This window comes from Pecten maximus, chromosome 10, assembly GCF_902652985.1.
Source record: "Pecten maximus chromosome 10, xPecMax1.1, whole genome shotgun sequence".
In the NCBI taxonomy this organism is placed as follows: domain Eukaryota; kingdom Metazoa; phylum Mollusca; class Bivalvia; order Pectinida; family Pectinidae; genus Pecten; species Pecten maximus.
Window position 1 is genome coordinate 31,566,670 of NC_047024.1, and position 13,010 is coordinate 31,579,679.

At 37.3% G+C, this 13,010-nt stretch overlaps 1 protein-coding gene across 1 annotated transcript in view; it reads right to left on the reverse strand.

Annotated features, from left to right (window-relative positions):
* The window catches only part of LOC117336146 (protein kinase C and casein kinase substrate in neurons protein 2-like), a 61,579-nt gene extending 57,480 nt beyond the window's left edge, over window positions 1-4,099 (reverse strand). The window contains 1 exon segment of the mRNA XM_033896531.1: window positions 4,054-4,099. The gene's annotated coding sequence lies outside the window, so the exon portion shown is untranslated.
* Between the last annotated feature and the right edge of the window lie 8,911 nt (window positions 4,100-13,010).

Sequence of the window (13,010 nt, forward strand, 5' to 3'; positions counted from 1 at the left end):
CTCGGATTTATACTTGATAATATATAGTCATGTGATGTATTATTATCACCAAGCAAATGTGTCTGTCTAGATTTGGAAAGCTGACATCACTAGGCTTCTGAACAGAATTTCCTGAAAATTCAATTCAATCATGACAATTTTATAGCAAGCATTATGCCATTATGGTATTTTATATGGTATACTGGTTTTAAGTCACATTTTATCACAAGTCATGTGACAGTCAGGAATGACCGAAGATTTACATGTATATTTGACATGTATATACAGAACTAGCATGAAACCTAGCTATATGAAGGTACTGTGCATTGGGGGTCAATTGTTTAGCAAACAATTCAGTGAGTCTCAGCAAATATCATAAACTAACCGTAACAATATACAGCTCCAGTTATGAAATATTATAAATAGCTATAGGTATATTACTTTTATGTCCCCAACTCCAGTTCTTATGTATAATTGATTCTTTCGGTACTTCAGATTATTCCTGATTTCGACCGGATGTAGTTATTGAACTCACCCTCAGAAGTTGAAACAAAATGACAGACATCATACTGCATTTTTGGTGTGTTGCTTTTTAATACGAAAAACAAAACCACACTTCAGTGTCATCATCTAGTGTTATTGAGTACTGATTTATAAACTTATATTTAATGTTGCATTCAACACCGTATAGCGTTGCAGACAGTATATCATCCAAAATGAAGATAGAGCAAGCTGCCTATACAGTAACCTATACACAAAGTATAACTTTTTACTCCAATGGAAAATAGGTAACCTGATCCCCAAACAAATCACAAATTTAGCAACCAAATTATATATGTAATCCTAATGAGCAACTTTTATATGTCATATTATTGATTAATTGTCTGTGTGCTGTCTTTTGTTTTCAACAAATCAACATTTAAATAAAATAATGTCAGCATAATGTGTCGACTACAGTTGACAACAGGGAATTCGAAGAGAAGGCATGGAATTTTGTATATAGTCGACAATGTGGAAGAGGAACACCTTTTTTGTAACTATCGTCGACAATGATACAGAAAGAGATAAGATGTATTGATTAGCCAGTATAACGGGCTCCTGTATATAATTTTCCCCAGATAACTTTAGTGATGGTGTGGTGATGATTTCTGCTACCAACACATGTACATCACCTAATGTCTGTCTTTATTCTTGAATGTAATGAGAAACCTGGACTCTTAAAACTGAAACAAATGAACCCCTAGGGCTCAAACCTAGATACCATGTACATCATATTCTATTCTGACATACTATCAAACTTTTAAGGAGGAAAAACAACTTATTATATAATCACATGATGTATCACACATGCAAGTACATGTATGCGCTATATGACGATAACAACCCGGCATCTTTGATAAGACTTCAGATTAGTTTTAAAACCTAAGACACATTTCTGTGATTTGTGCATTTAAAGCTAAACACTACCATGTAACAAGGAAACACCCATATTCAGACAGACCATGCAGATCCACTACCCCCTCAGACCACAGTGTACAAAAAATAAACACAAATAAAATTTTCATCATTATTTGTTATCAATTATAATGTAAAATTAAGTTAAATTTACTAATTACTTGTCATCTCGCTACAAAACTCTCCGCTAAGATGAAATGATCATGAATAACCCAGGGCTTCAATGATCAGTACAGAGATTAAAATCTCAAGAATCAATGATTTCCAACAGCTCTAGAATACTGAACCTGATTGCACAAATTTAAAGTGAACAATTGAACATCTATATATGGGACCATAATATTTACCTAGATTATGTGAAGCTCTGATCATTTTAATTGTCAAAACCACATAGGCACATACTTTGTCTGTTAAGCAGGATTTGCCAATTCACTAGTTCTACTTCTAATGTCAACGACACATTCACATAGGCATATATTGTAATCGAGTCCTATATGAGAGCACTGATGGATTATCAATTGTATAAAAGATTCAGCCAATTACCTCATTTATCAATCTGTATATCATGCATAACATATTATATTTACCTTTGATATCAAAGCTAACACAAAATATTAGGATCATAAATTAGACTCAAGAGTTGACAAAAAGAATGGAATGTAAGCAGGAATGTCCATAGATGAAATGTACTTAGTTTATTAAACACAGTACTCAATTAATACAGCCCTACACAGCTGCTGCAACCTACTGTAGAAAGACCACATCAATTATATTCTTTCATTTCCACACATGTATATGCAACTAGAAACTATAAATAGAACTTTAACACTCCTCTATCCATGTACAGCTTCCTACTTGTGTTTACTTCATAGATAAAATTACTGTAATGTAAATGTGATACAATACACATTTGTCTGAACAAAGCATTTTTCATATCATATCAATTCAAATATTTCAAGTAGGCATGAATGTGTACATTTTTAATATTTATCTCTTGACTCAGTGATAAAATACAGGTAGCAGTGATTTTCTGGCTAATCATACAATAGTAATATCTCTGAATTATCTATGACTCTGATACTAAGAATTCAAGAATTTCAAGGAGTGGCTTTCACTATCCCTATTAGATTTGACAGCCAAAAGGGAGTCCACCTTTTTCACTCACAATGAATAGAACATCTCTCTTTACTTTTACTAAAATAAATTGGTTCATAAAACTTATTGTAAATGTTGTTTGCACCATCAATCTTTCCTGAGGTTTATATAAATGAAAACTGTTTGCAAATATTCCAATCTTGCCTCAGTTTCTCCTTATTGAAAATTCCAAAGGGTTCAGTTTGTTATTAAATAATGTCATTGTTTCTAATATCAATCAGTATTCCACTTTTGAGGGCATATATGAATTATCATTTTTTATATTATGAAGTCAGCCTGTCCCCCTTAATTGACTGAATCCAAAACCTATTTATTTTAGAAATTTCCAATGTTCTATCAATTTTATTCAAAGTATCACATTAAAAATTGTAATTATATCCCAGTATTTCTTTGATTTAGACATTCTCTGTTTACTGAAACATGATGTTCTGAGTGATGTATGTTGATCTAGTGAAACAATTATATTGGGAGGTATACAGGTCACATGATGTAAACAAACACGCCCCAGGCCTAGGTAAATTCATTTAGATTAAATCAACCATATATATACCAGTCCATTGATTATGAGGTCACAACCTTTGAAAGATCTACTTTCTACAGGTAAGTTATCTACCGTATATATGTACAATGTATAGTAGCAAGTTCAATGAACCGTGATATAGGTTTACTTTCTGTGTTATAATGTTGTTCCGCGATAAAAAACACAAAGGACATTGACAATTTATTACCATACTGGCTAGGTATAGTAAGACAACTAATTAACTCGGTCACAGCAGTAATTTACCAACATTTGGAGACATACAGTAAACTTGTCACCCCACCCTTCTGACATAGGGCGTATTGCTTCTCATAAATGTAACCTCGCCTGGCTAGTACGACTGCCAATTGTCCTCCTCCAACACTTCAGCTTACCGTAGTGATAGATTATATTGACAGCCAGCAGTCGCTAGTTAGTCATATTACAAATTACTAGACATGTAGTCTTATATCTTTGTACGTAATAACTTTATTGGTAATAATCTATGAGGGCCCCGGAGACAGGTAGATGACCCACGTTCGGTTGTACACACCCTACGGACCTACAGACAGGTGTGCAAATTTTCACACCTGTCAAATATCCCGAGCAGGTCATACATTTGTCAACACCACACAGGAACCACTTATCGTTACACACGTGTGTAAGCGGAAAATAAAACGAACCCTTTTGAAAATATGGCCTATGAATGGCAAAATACGGATACATTCACAAATGAAGTTGAAAGTTCGGCGTTCCTTAGATTCCAGGTTGAATACACTTTGAAGGCGAATCACTGAACCTCAACGAAAACAAGTTTTCCGTCCGTGTCTTTATCTGACACATGTTAAAACGAACTGCAGGCTTCCTTTAATCCATTTCTGTTTCGCTTTATTATCAAAATCCAATAGAAAGTGCCTGAGATATGAAGTTAATCCTGGTTTACTTACCAAAGTTACTCCACTCGGACTTTCCACTATCTTCCGGAGATTCCAAAATGGCTGATCTGGAAAGGGGTGTGGCTATAAGTCTGTCATCTTGCAACGAGGCATTTGATTGGTTAATAAAACGATCACATTTAGGCCACGCAAAACGCATTTTCAGTCGTGTTTCATTCATCAAACAAACACCATTTTCAGGATCCTTTTAGGAGTTTTATCTCATGAAAACTTTTTTTATATTTTTACAGCAAATTAGGATATCAAATCAAAAGGTGTTTTATTCTCCGTTGATTTTTTGTGATTGTAGATTTTAGACAATCAGACGTCAAACGACCCATTTTTATCGAAAACCATAAATTATTGTTTTGCTGTATAGTGAAACAACATATACACATGTACTTTGAACATTCTGTGTTTATTTTGGATCACACACATTTGAATATATATACACACAAAAAACATGATATAATCAGTTGGCCGCCTGGATTGATTAACACGTTCATTGTAGGCTACATATATAGTTTTCTTGGCTTCATTTTGAAAAAAAAAGTTAATGACCATGTGATGTTGCACTATATAGCCATTTCCTTCGTTTTTTGTTCGGATTTTTGTTTAATTGATCCAATTGCGTTTAAGTATATTCAATTTTAATCTGTGACGTAAGTAAGACTGATTAAACAGTGATTAAACGGTCTCGAAATATTTTAAGTACCTTTATGACAGAGTAAACCAAGCCGGTAAATCATCCAGAAGACGATTTTACCAGGGACATAACCTTTAGTCTGTGCTTTTACTCCTTTATCACAAAGACATTCGATGCTCAGTAGAAACAGATTTCATTGCAGGTAGGGCGTAAGAATTGTACCTGTCTGCCCCCATTACATGATCGTAAGAGGCGACTAAATTTTGGGATCTTATCTTTTCTCTTCTTTCTTATTTAAAAACTTTTTCTTTCTTATTTAAAAACTTTCTTCTTTTAATGTCTCCTTTGACAATGCCTCACTTTTGGTCTTCAGTTGAGTGTTCGCCCATGTGAGGAAGGCTTTGGGTTCTGTACCCTGGTCAGGACTTGCAGAGTCATTAAAAATGGTAGTTGAGCTACTCCTGCTTAGCGCTCAGCATTTTAGGAGTGGGACGACTGGTTTGCCCGTTGTTAGTATAATGTGACTGGGTGGGATGTTCTGCTGGGTGTCTTCGGCAGTGTGCTTCAGTGAGGTAGCACTATAAATCGGCAAAAGTTCCGGACTATGCACTCACCACACGCATGCATAAATGACCTCAACTGTGGATAGGACGTTAAACAATAACAAATAACGACACAGGCTTAGTAGAGAAAAGTAATTAATTGATAGTTGTTCAATTTATCTAACTTCCCTGTTAACTGAAAGGTTACCAAGACACATATGTTTCATGTTGATTTGAACAATAATATTACCGAAAGTTCGACAGCTCAAAAATCGACATGTAATTTGCTATTTACCTGTAGTCAAGAGAGGCTGGTGCCACTCGCAGAGGTTGAGGGGTTATTTGTAAGCCCTCTAGGTAGTTCGGACTACCCTCTAGGCTATATCTGCATTAAGGAAACTACCTTGACCCACAAATTACCAGACCAGATAACAAATTGTAGAGCATCCCATCAACATGCCGGATATTTATCAGAATACAATAGACAGCCAGAACCTCTTCCCGGTAACTAGATAGCTATAGACACGAAGGAAGTTAGAACCCATTGTTAGATGAGGACATCTACCTGTACGCTCATCACGCATACCTAACACATAACAGGTGTTCACCAAGGTGTGTCCAAACCATGTTACCTGTACAAGTACCGGCTGCTGAAATAGGACGTGCATGGGAAACGGAACAAGAGGCTCAATGGACCTGCGTCGCTCACCTGGTATTCACTGCTTTGATGACTTCATGTCTTTCGATCAGTTAATCAAAAGTAGTTTTTTTAATACATTAGCATAGGTCAAGGTCATTTCTTTTTGCGCTCTACGTTGAAACCTAGAGGTTAAACCTCTTGATACTATGCCTTTTAATTAATAAGAAGAGGTCGTTTGAGTGTTTTTACATCTGTGGCCTTGCCTTTGGGTTCATTTCTGCTGGAAAAAGCTTTTATCCATCCCTGGAACCTAACAGCCAAATGTCATGCTTCTGAGTCTTTTTTTTTTTTTTTTTATTCATTTTTATTTTTTTACAAGACATACAATAACATACATATATACATATGGGGAAGCATTACATACAATATATACTTTACATCAACATAACATTCTCCCTGGTGGTATAAAAAATATATTATGATATACAAAATGTATTAGATTAACTGAATGAAGAAGTTGGATTTATTATTAAAGTATACTGACTTTATCTTTGATTGAAACGTTATAGAATAGCAAAGAATGTAATAGACTGGAATTAGGGTGGAGATTTGGAGGGAGGGAGGGGGGGGGGGGGGGGGGGCAACAACAAAGACAAAATGAGCAAATAACAAAAATAAAATGGATTTCTGTATACACACAAAGACACGGACATATGGACAAGGACATTGTAGACTGGTCTAACAAATATCAGTGAATTAGTATTTCGGCTACAGTTATTTGTTTATAAGTTGCTCACTCTACTGACTTCTTACATGGTTTGTTGTACTCTGAAAGATCTAGAAATATTGATGTGTTGGAACCAAGCTTAAATTTGTAACCAATCGTTTATTTGAGTAATATGATGTTCTTTATTTTTATAGTCCATAGTTGAAATGAGAATTTTATGTGCTCTTAACTCAAATTTAATGTGATTTTTTAGATTGTCAAGATTTAGATCTATTTCCAGGTGTATTTGTTTTTGTATATGAATTGTTTTATAATTGAAATTATAAGGTTGTCTAAATTAAAACTTTTGTTGCTTATTGATAAATTTGCCAAAAATGAATTCTTGTTTATTAAATCTTAAACCAAGATTCTTACTGATAATGTTTATTCTAAGTCTTTCAATAAGATTGGATACATGGTCACATTCCCATAAGATTTGTGTTATTGTTTCAGGATGAGTTTTACAGAAGGAACATAAATTGTTATTCGACTTACCAATTTTAAAAAGAAAAGACTTTGTAGTGAGTCTTTTATTTTTTTGAGAAGAAGTCATTAGAATAGGGAAAATAGTTGACGCCAGACAGACGACGGACGACAGACGTAACAATATCGCCTCTCTGCTCGACCTACGGCAACTTCGCCAGCCAAGGGTGTTCAATACGATACTCTCCTTATTACCGTATTGAACACCCTTGGCTGGCGAAGTTGGACCTTCGGTGGAACTCTTGTAATTTTAGTCAAAAGGCTGACCGAAACACCAGACATTAGACATGGGACGAGGACAAATGTTTAGTGTTTAGGCCAGAGGAAACTCGTATTAGTTTGGTCAAGCTTTCACGCCAACACAACAGTCAGGAATATATGAGTACGGGTGTTGAGAAGACACCAACGGTCAAGGTTATATGATGACGGGTGCCAAGGAGACACAAACGGTCAAGGTTATATGAGGACGGGTGCCAAGGAGACACAAACGGTCAAGGTTATATGAGGACGGGTGTCAAGGAGACACCAACGGCCAAGGTCATATGAGGACGGGTCTTAAGGAGACACCAACGGTCAAGGTTATATGAGGACGGGTGTCAAGGAGACACCAACGGTCAAGGTTATATGAGGACGGGTGTCAAGGAGACACCAACGGCCAAGGTCATATGAGGACGGGTCTTAAGGAGACACCAACGGCCAAGATTATATGAGGACGGGTGCCAAGGAGACACCAACGGTCAAGGTTATATGAGGACGGGTGTCAAGGAGACACCAACGGTCAAGGTTATATGAGGACGGGTGTCAAAGAGACACAAACGGTCAAGGTTATATGAAGACGGGTGTAAAGGAGACACAAACGGTCAAGGTTATATGAGGAAGGATGTCAAAGAGAAACCAACGACCAAGGTCATATGAGGACGGGCCTTAAGGAGACACCAACGGTCAAGGTTATATGAGGACGGGTGCCAAGGAGACACCAACGGTCAAGGTTATATGAGGACGGGTGCCAAGGAGACACCAACGGTCAAGGTTATATGAGGACGGGTGCCAAGGAGACACCAACGGTCAAGATTATATGAGGACGGGTGTCAAGGAGACACCAACGGTCAAGGTTATATGAGGACGGGTGTCAAGGAGACACCAACGGTCAAGGTTATATGAGGACGGGTGTCAAGGAGACACAAACGGTCAAGGTTATATGAAGACGGGTGTCGAGGAGACATCAACGGTCATGTTATATGAGGACGGGTGTCAAGGAGACACCAACGGTCAAGGTTATATGAGGACGGGTGTCAAGGAGACACCAACAGCAGGATATTGTTCGATCGTAAGTTTTCTATATGTCTTACTAAGGGTATAAAGTGTATATATAGACATTATATACAGAGAGAAAGTGACAATGGAAATGACTGAAAATTGTAAGGGAGACTGAGAAAAGAAAGATGTTTGACAGAAGAAATAAGTGAAATATTACCCCCATATGAAAAAGAGAAACAATTCTTGATGTTATTGTTATTTTACATAAACATCACCTTTAGATGTCATTGCTAGGAGATACTCTTCTACACACACTTCCTGTTGGAATCGACAAACTATAGCCATTGTCTATAAAATGAGACCTATTCCATACTCCCTCTATTGTTATATATAGATGTACATATGTAAATGTATTATGGTAAAAGTATCAAAACTGTACATGAAGATTTTTTTTGGGGGGGGGGGGGGGGGGGGTGCTGGATCCGCCTATGGTACCTGTTTCTTACATGGGAAACGGAACAACAGGCTCAATGGACATGTATCATTCACCTCCAGACATGAAATGTTATCCTAAAACAAGCACTTTCAGTAAGGAAGCAGAATATTGGTTTGTAATCGATCGGACACATGTACTTTGTTTATAAAAAACAATTCTCTACCTTCAGAGCAGTGACCTTGCTGTTTGACCTTCAGTCATGTAAAACAACCACATGGACGCGCTTTCAGTAAGGAAACACTGATGATTTTCGGTTTCAGCAAAACCAGCCGAGTTGTCTTTTGACCCTCAGATCTGACACGTTATTCCCAAAGAATGACTTTCAGTAAGGAAATACGGCGTGAAGTTTGAAATTGACTGTCGCTTAGAGGAATCAAATTTATTGACAGAAACGGATTTTTCTAATATATTAATAGTGTAACATTGACACATGGTCTTATTTTTCTCAACAGAGCTCAAGTTATCAGACGAGAACTTATGATTTCTACTTAAGAAAAAAATGCACACACTTTTAACTATAGCTGACACTTGTACTCAACTCAAACACCACAAACATTTATATTTGACTCTAGAGATGTTTTACTTCAAATTAAGTTAAAAGAAGACTTGAATTTCCCTTGTTGGATCCGCGTCTTGTTGCTACAGTAACGTATTACATTGATTTATGTAAATATTTTCTAATGGAATTTAAAAAACATGACTTCCTAAGAGACGTCCGTCTTAATTTGATGATGAAAAAAAAACGGTCTGGGTTAAAATAAGCCATCTCAACTGTAACAGCAATATAAGTATTGTACAGTTGTCTTTCTTTGTACTGTAAGATGGGCTCAGTGGAGATTCAGTTTAGAGTTATCCTTCTTGGCGAAGGATTATCAGTATTGTTTCACACCGACACTCTTGATCAATGACATATAAAGATATTAGGAACTACTATTTTACACAAACCAGGGACGTATAAACAGGGACGTATAAACAGGGTCGTTCGTTTGAAAAATAAACAACAACAACAACAACAACAAAACAAAACAAAAACAAAACAAAACACAGATTTCAAGTATGAAAGGTCATGTCAAACGAAATTAAATGGAAATTACTTCTGTCACGGGAATGAAACCGGATCGGTTTCTAGCGAAATTAATGGTTAATATTTCATTATAAAATAAGCATATCTCAACAATACCTGAAATCATACACAGATTATCAACAAAATTTTACCGATCATATCAAACGCATGGCACCTATTTATTAGATAACGCTTAACAAGGTTGGTTACCACCATCGCATGGAATATTGAGTATATATCTCGCATTTCGTGACAATAAAACAACAGATCGGCCCCGGTTTTGTTTTTTGTCTAAACACATTTTTTCTTCCGAATTTCTCCCTTGACACTGCCTCTTTTTTGGCCAGGATGGTTAAGGTTTTGCCCGAAGGTGGAGAAAACCTAATACTCGCTTGTGCACAGTCACCTTTAAAAGCAGTGGTCGAAAAACAAACGCCTTCGAAGTTGGCAATGAGGAATGATTCGCCATTGGTCAGTATACTGTGCTAGATTGTCGTCTGTCAATACACCCAATATATAACCACATGTATTCGCCTCGTCTGTCAATACACCCAATATATAACCACAGGTACTCGCCTCGTCTGTCAATTCACCCAATATATAACTACATACAGGTACTCGCCTCGTCTGTCAATACACCTAATATATAATAACAGGTACTCGCCTCGTCTGTCAATACACCCAATATATAACCACAGGTACTCGCCTCGTCTGTCAATACACCCAATATATATAACCACATGTACTCGCCTCGTCTGTTAATACACCCAATATATAACCACAGGTACTCGCCTCGTCTGTCAATACACCCACTATATAACCACATGTAATCGCCTCGTCTGTTAATACACCCACTATATAACCACAGGTACTCGCCTCGTCTGTCAATACACCCAATATATTACCACATACAGGTACTCGCCTCGTCTGTCATTACACCCAATATATAACAACAGGTACTCGCCTTGTCTGTCAATACACCCAAAATATAACCACAGGTACTCGCCTCGTCTGTTAATACACCCACTATATAACCACAGGTACTCGCCTCGTCTGTCAATACACCCAATATATTACTACATACAGGTACTCGCCTCGTCTGTCAATACACCCAATATATAACCACAGGTACTCGCCTCGTCTGTCAATACACCCAATATATAACAACAGGTACTCGCCTTGTCTGTCAATACACCCGATATATAACAACAGGTAATCGCCTTGTCTGTCAATACACCCACTATATAACAACAGGTACTCGCCTCGTCTGTTAATACACCCAATATATAACCACAGGTACTCGCCTCGTCTGTCAATACATCCAATATATTACCACATACAGGTACTCGCCTCGTCTGTCAATACACCCAATACATAACAACAGGTACTCGCCTTGTCTGTCAATACACCCAATATATAACCACAGGTACTCGCCTCGTCTGTTAATACACCCACTATAATTTTATAACCACAGGTACTCGCCTCGTCTGTCAATACACCCAATATATTACCACATACAGGTACTCGCCTCGTCTGTCAATACACCCAATATATAACAACAGGTACTCGCCTTGTCTGTCAATACACCCGATATATAACCACATGTACTCGCCTCGTCTGTCAATACACCCAATATATAACAACATGTACTCGCCTAGTCTGTCTAAACACCCGATATATAACCACAGGTACTCGCCTCGTCTGTCTATACACCCAATATATAACCACAGGTACTCGCCTCGTCTGTCAATACACCCAATATATAACAACAGGTACTCGCCTCGTCTGTCAATACACCCAATATAATGTACCACAGGTACTCGCCTTGTCTGTCAATACACCCAATATATAACCACAGCTACTCGCCTTGTCTGTCAATACACCCGATATATAACCACATGTACTCGCCTTGTCTGTCAATACACCCAATATACTATGTTAACAACAGTCGTATGGTGGTCATGTTAATCAGTTTCCTGTAACTTCCGTCGAGTCCGTTCAACAACATGCAAGCGGATGAAGTACTCCATGGACATACTTTAATGTTCCTGGTTTACAGAAAAAGCATTAAAAGAACAGTTCTATATTATAATATATTTTATTTAAAACAGCAGCATTTGCATGTATAGGATATACCCATCACAGGATAAATACACAAATAACAGCAATTAATACTTAAAAATCGTACAAAATTAACAGTCGTTCACCTGAAGCTCACTACATATTACGTAAAAAACGATAATGTAAAGCATATACATGTAGTGCAGCATTTTAAAGCTTGACATTGAATGCATGTCTACGGTAATATCAATTCTATACAATATTTGTTTACTCCAATCCGGTTCCACCTCTGGGTTGCGAGTTCGAAACCTACGTGGGGCAGTTGCCAGGTACTGACCGTAGGCCGGTGGTTTTTCTCCGGGTACTCCGGCTTTCCTCCACCTCCAAAACCTGGCACGTCCTTAAATGACCCTGGCTGTTAATAGGACGTTAAACAAAAACAAACAAACAAGGTTCCAATGAAAATGCTATCTTGAAGGACACTTGCTTCAGAAGTAGTGTCCCTAATACTAAATACAATTAATATAAAATGAATGAATGAATAAAAATATCGTCTGTAAAATGACGTCAGATTTATTAAATGCATACTTTTGTCTTAGGTAAGAAAATCTTGCATGATAATCATTACATATACAATGTAAACCACGTGATGTTTGTGAACACATGATTTCCTTCATGGCTTGTTTGAGTTTCGCGACAGGTGCGTACCATTACAACTTACCTTGCAGAGTGTCTGTGGCTGTCGTGTGTATTTCGGAGTTTTGCGAGAAAAAAATATGCCCGGATAAGACCTTTGACCTTGTAATGAAGGTTGCAGTGACTCGATTATAACTTACATAACCCAGGAAAGGAGTCATTGAAATTTCTGAATTAAGTTGTCCTTTGACCTTGAAGCGAAGGTCGCAGTGACCCAATTGTATAACCAACATTACTCAGCGCCTGTAGATGATATATATAAGGTACATGTTTCAAGCCTCATCAAGATATCTTTAACTGCCGAACTTTTGAGTTGGAG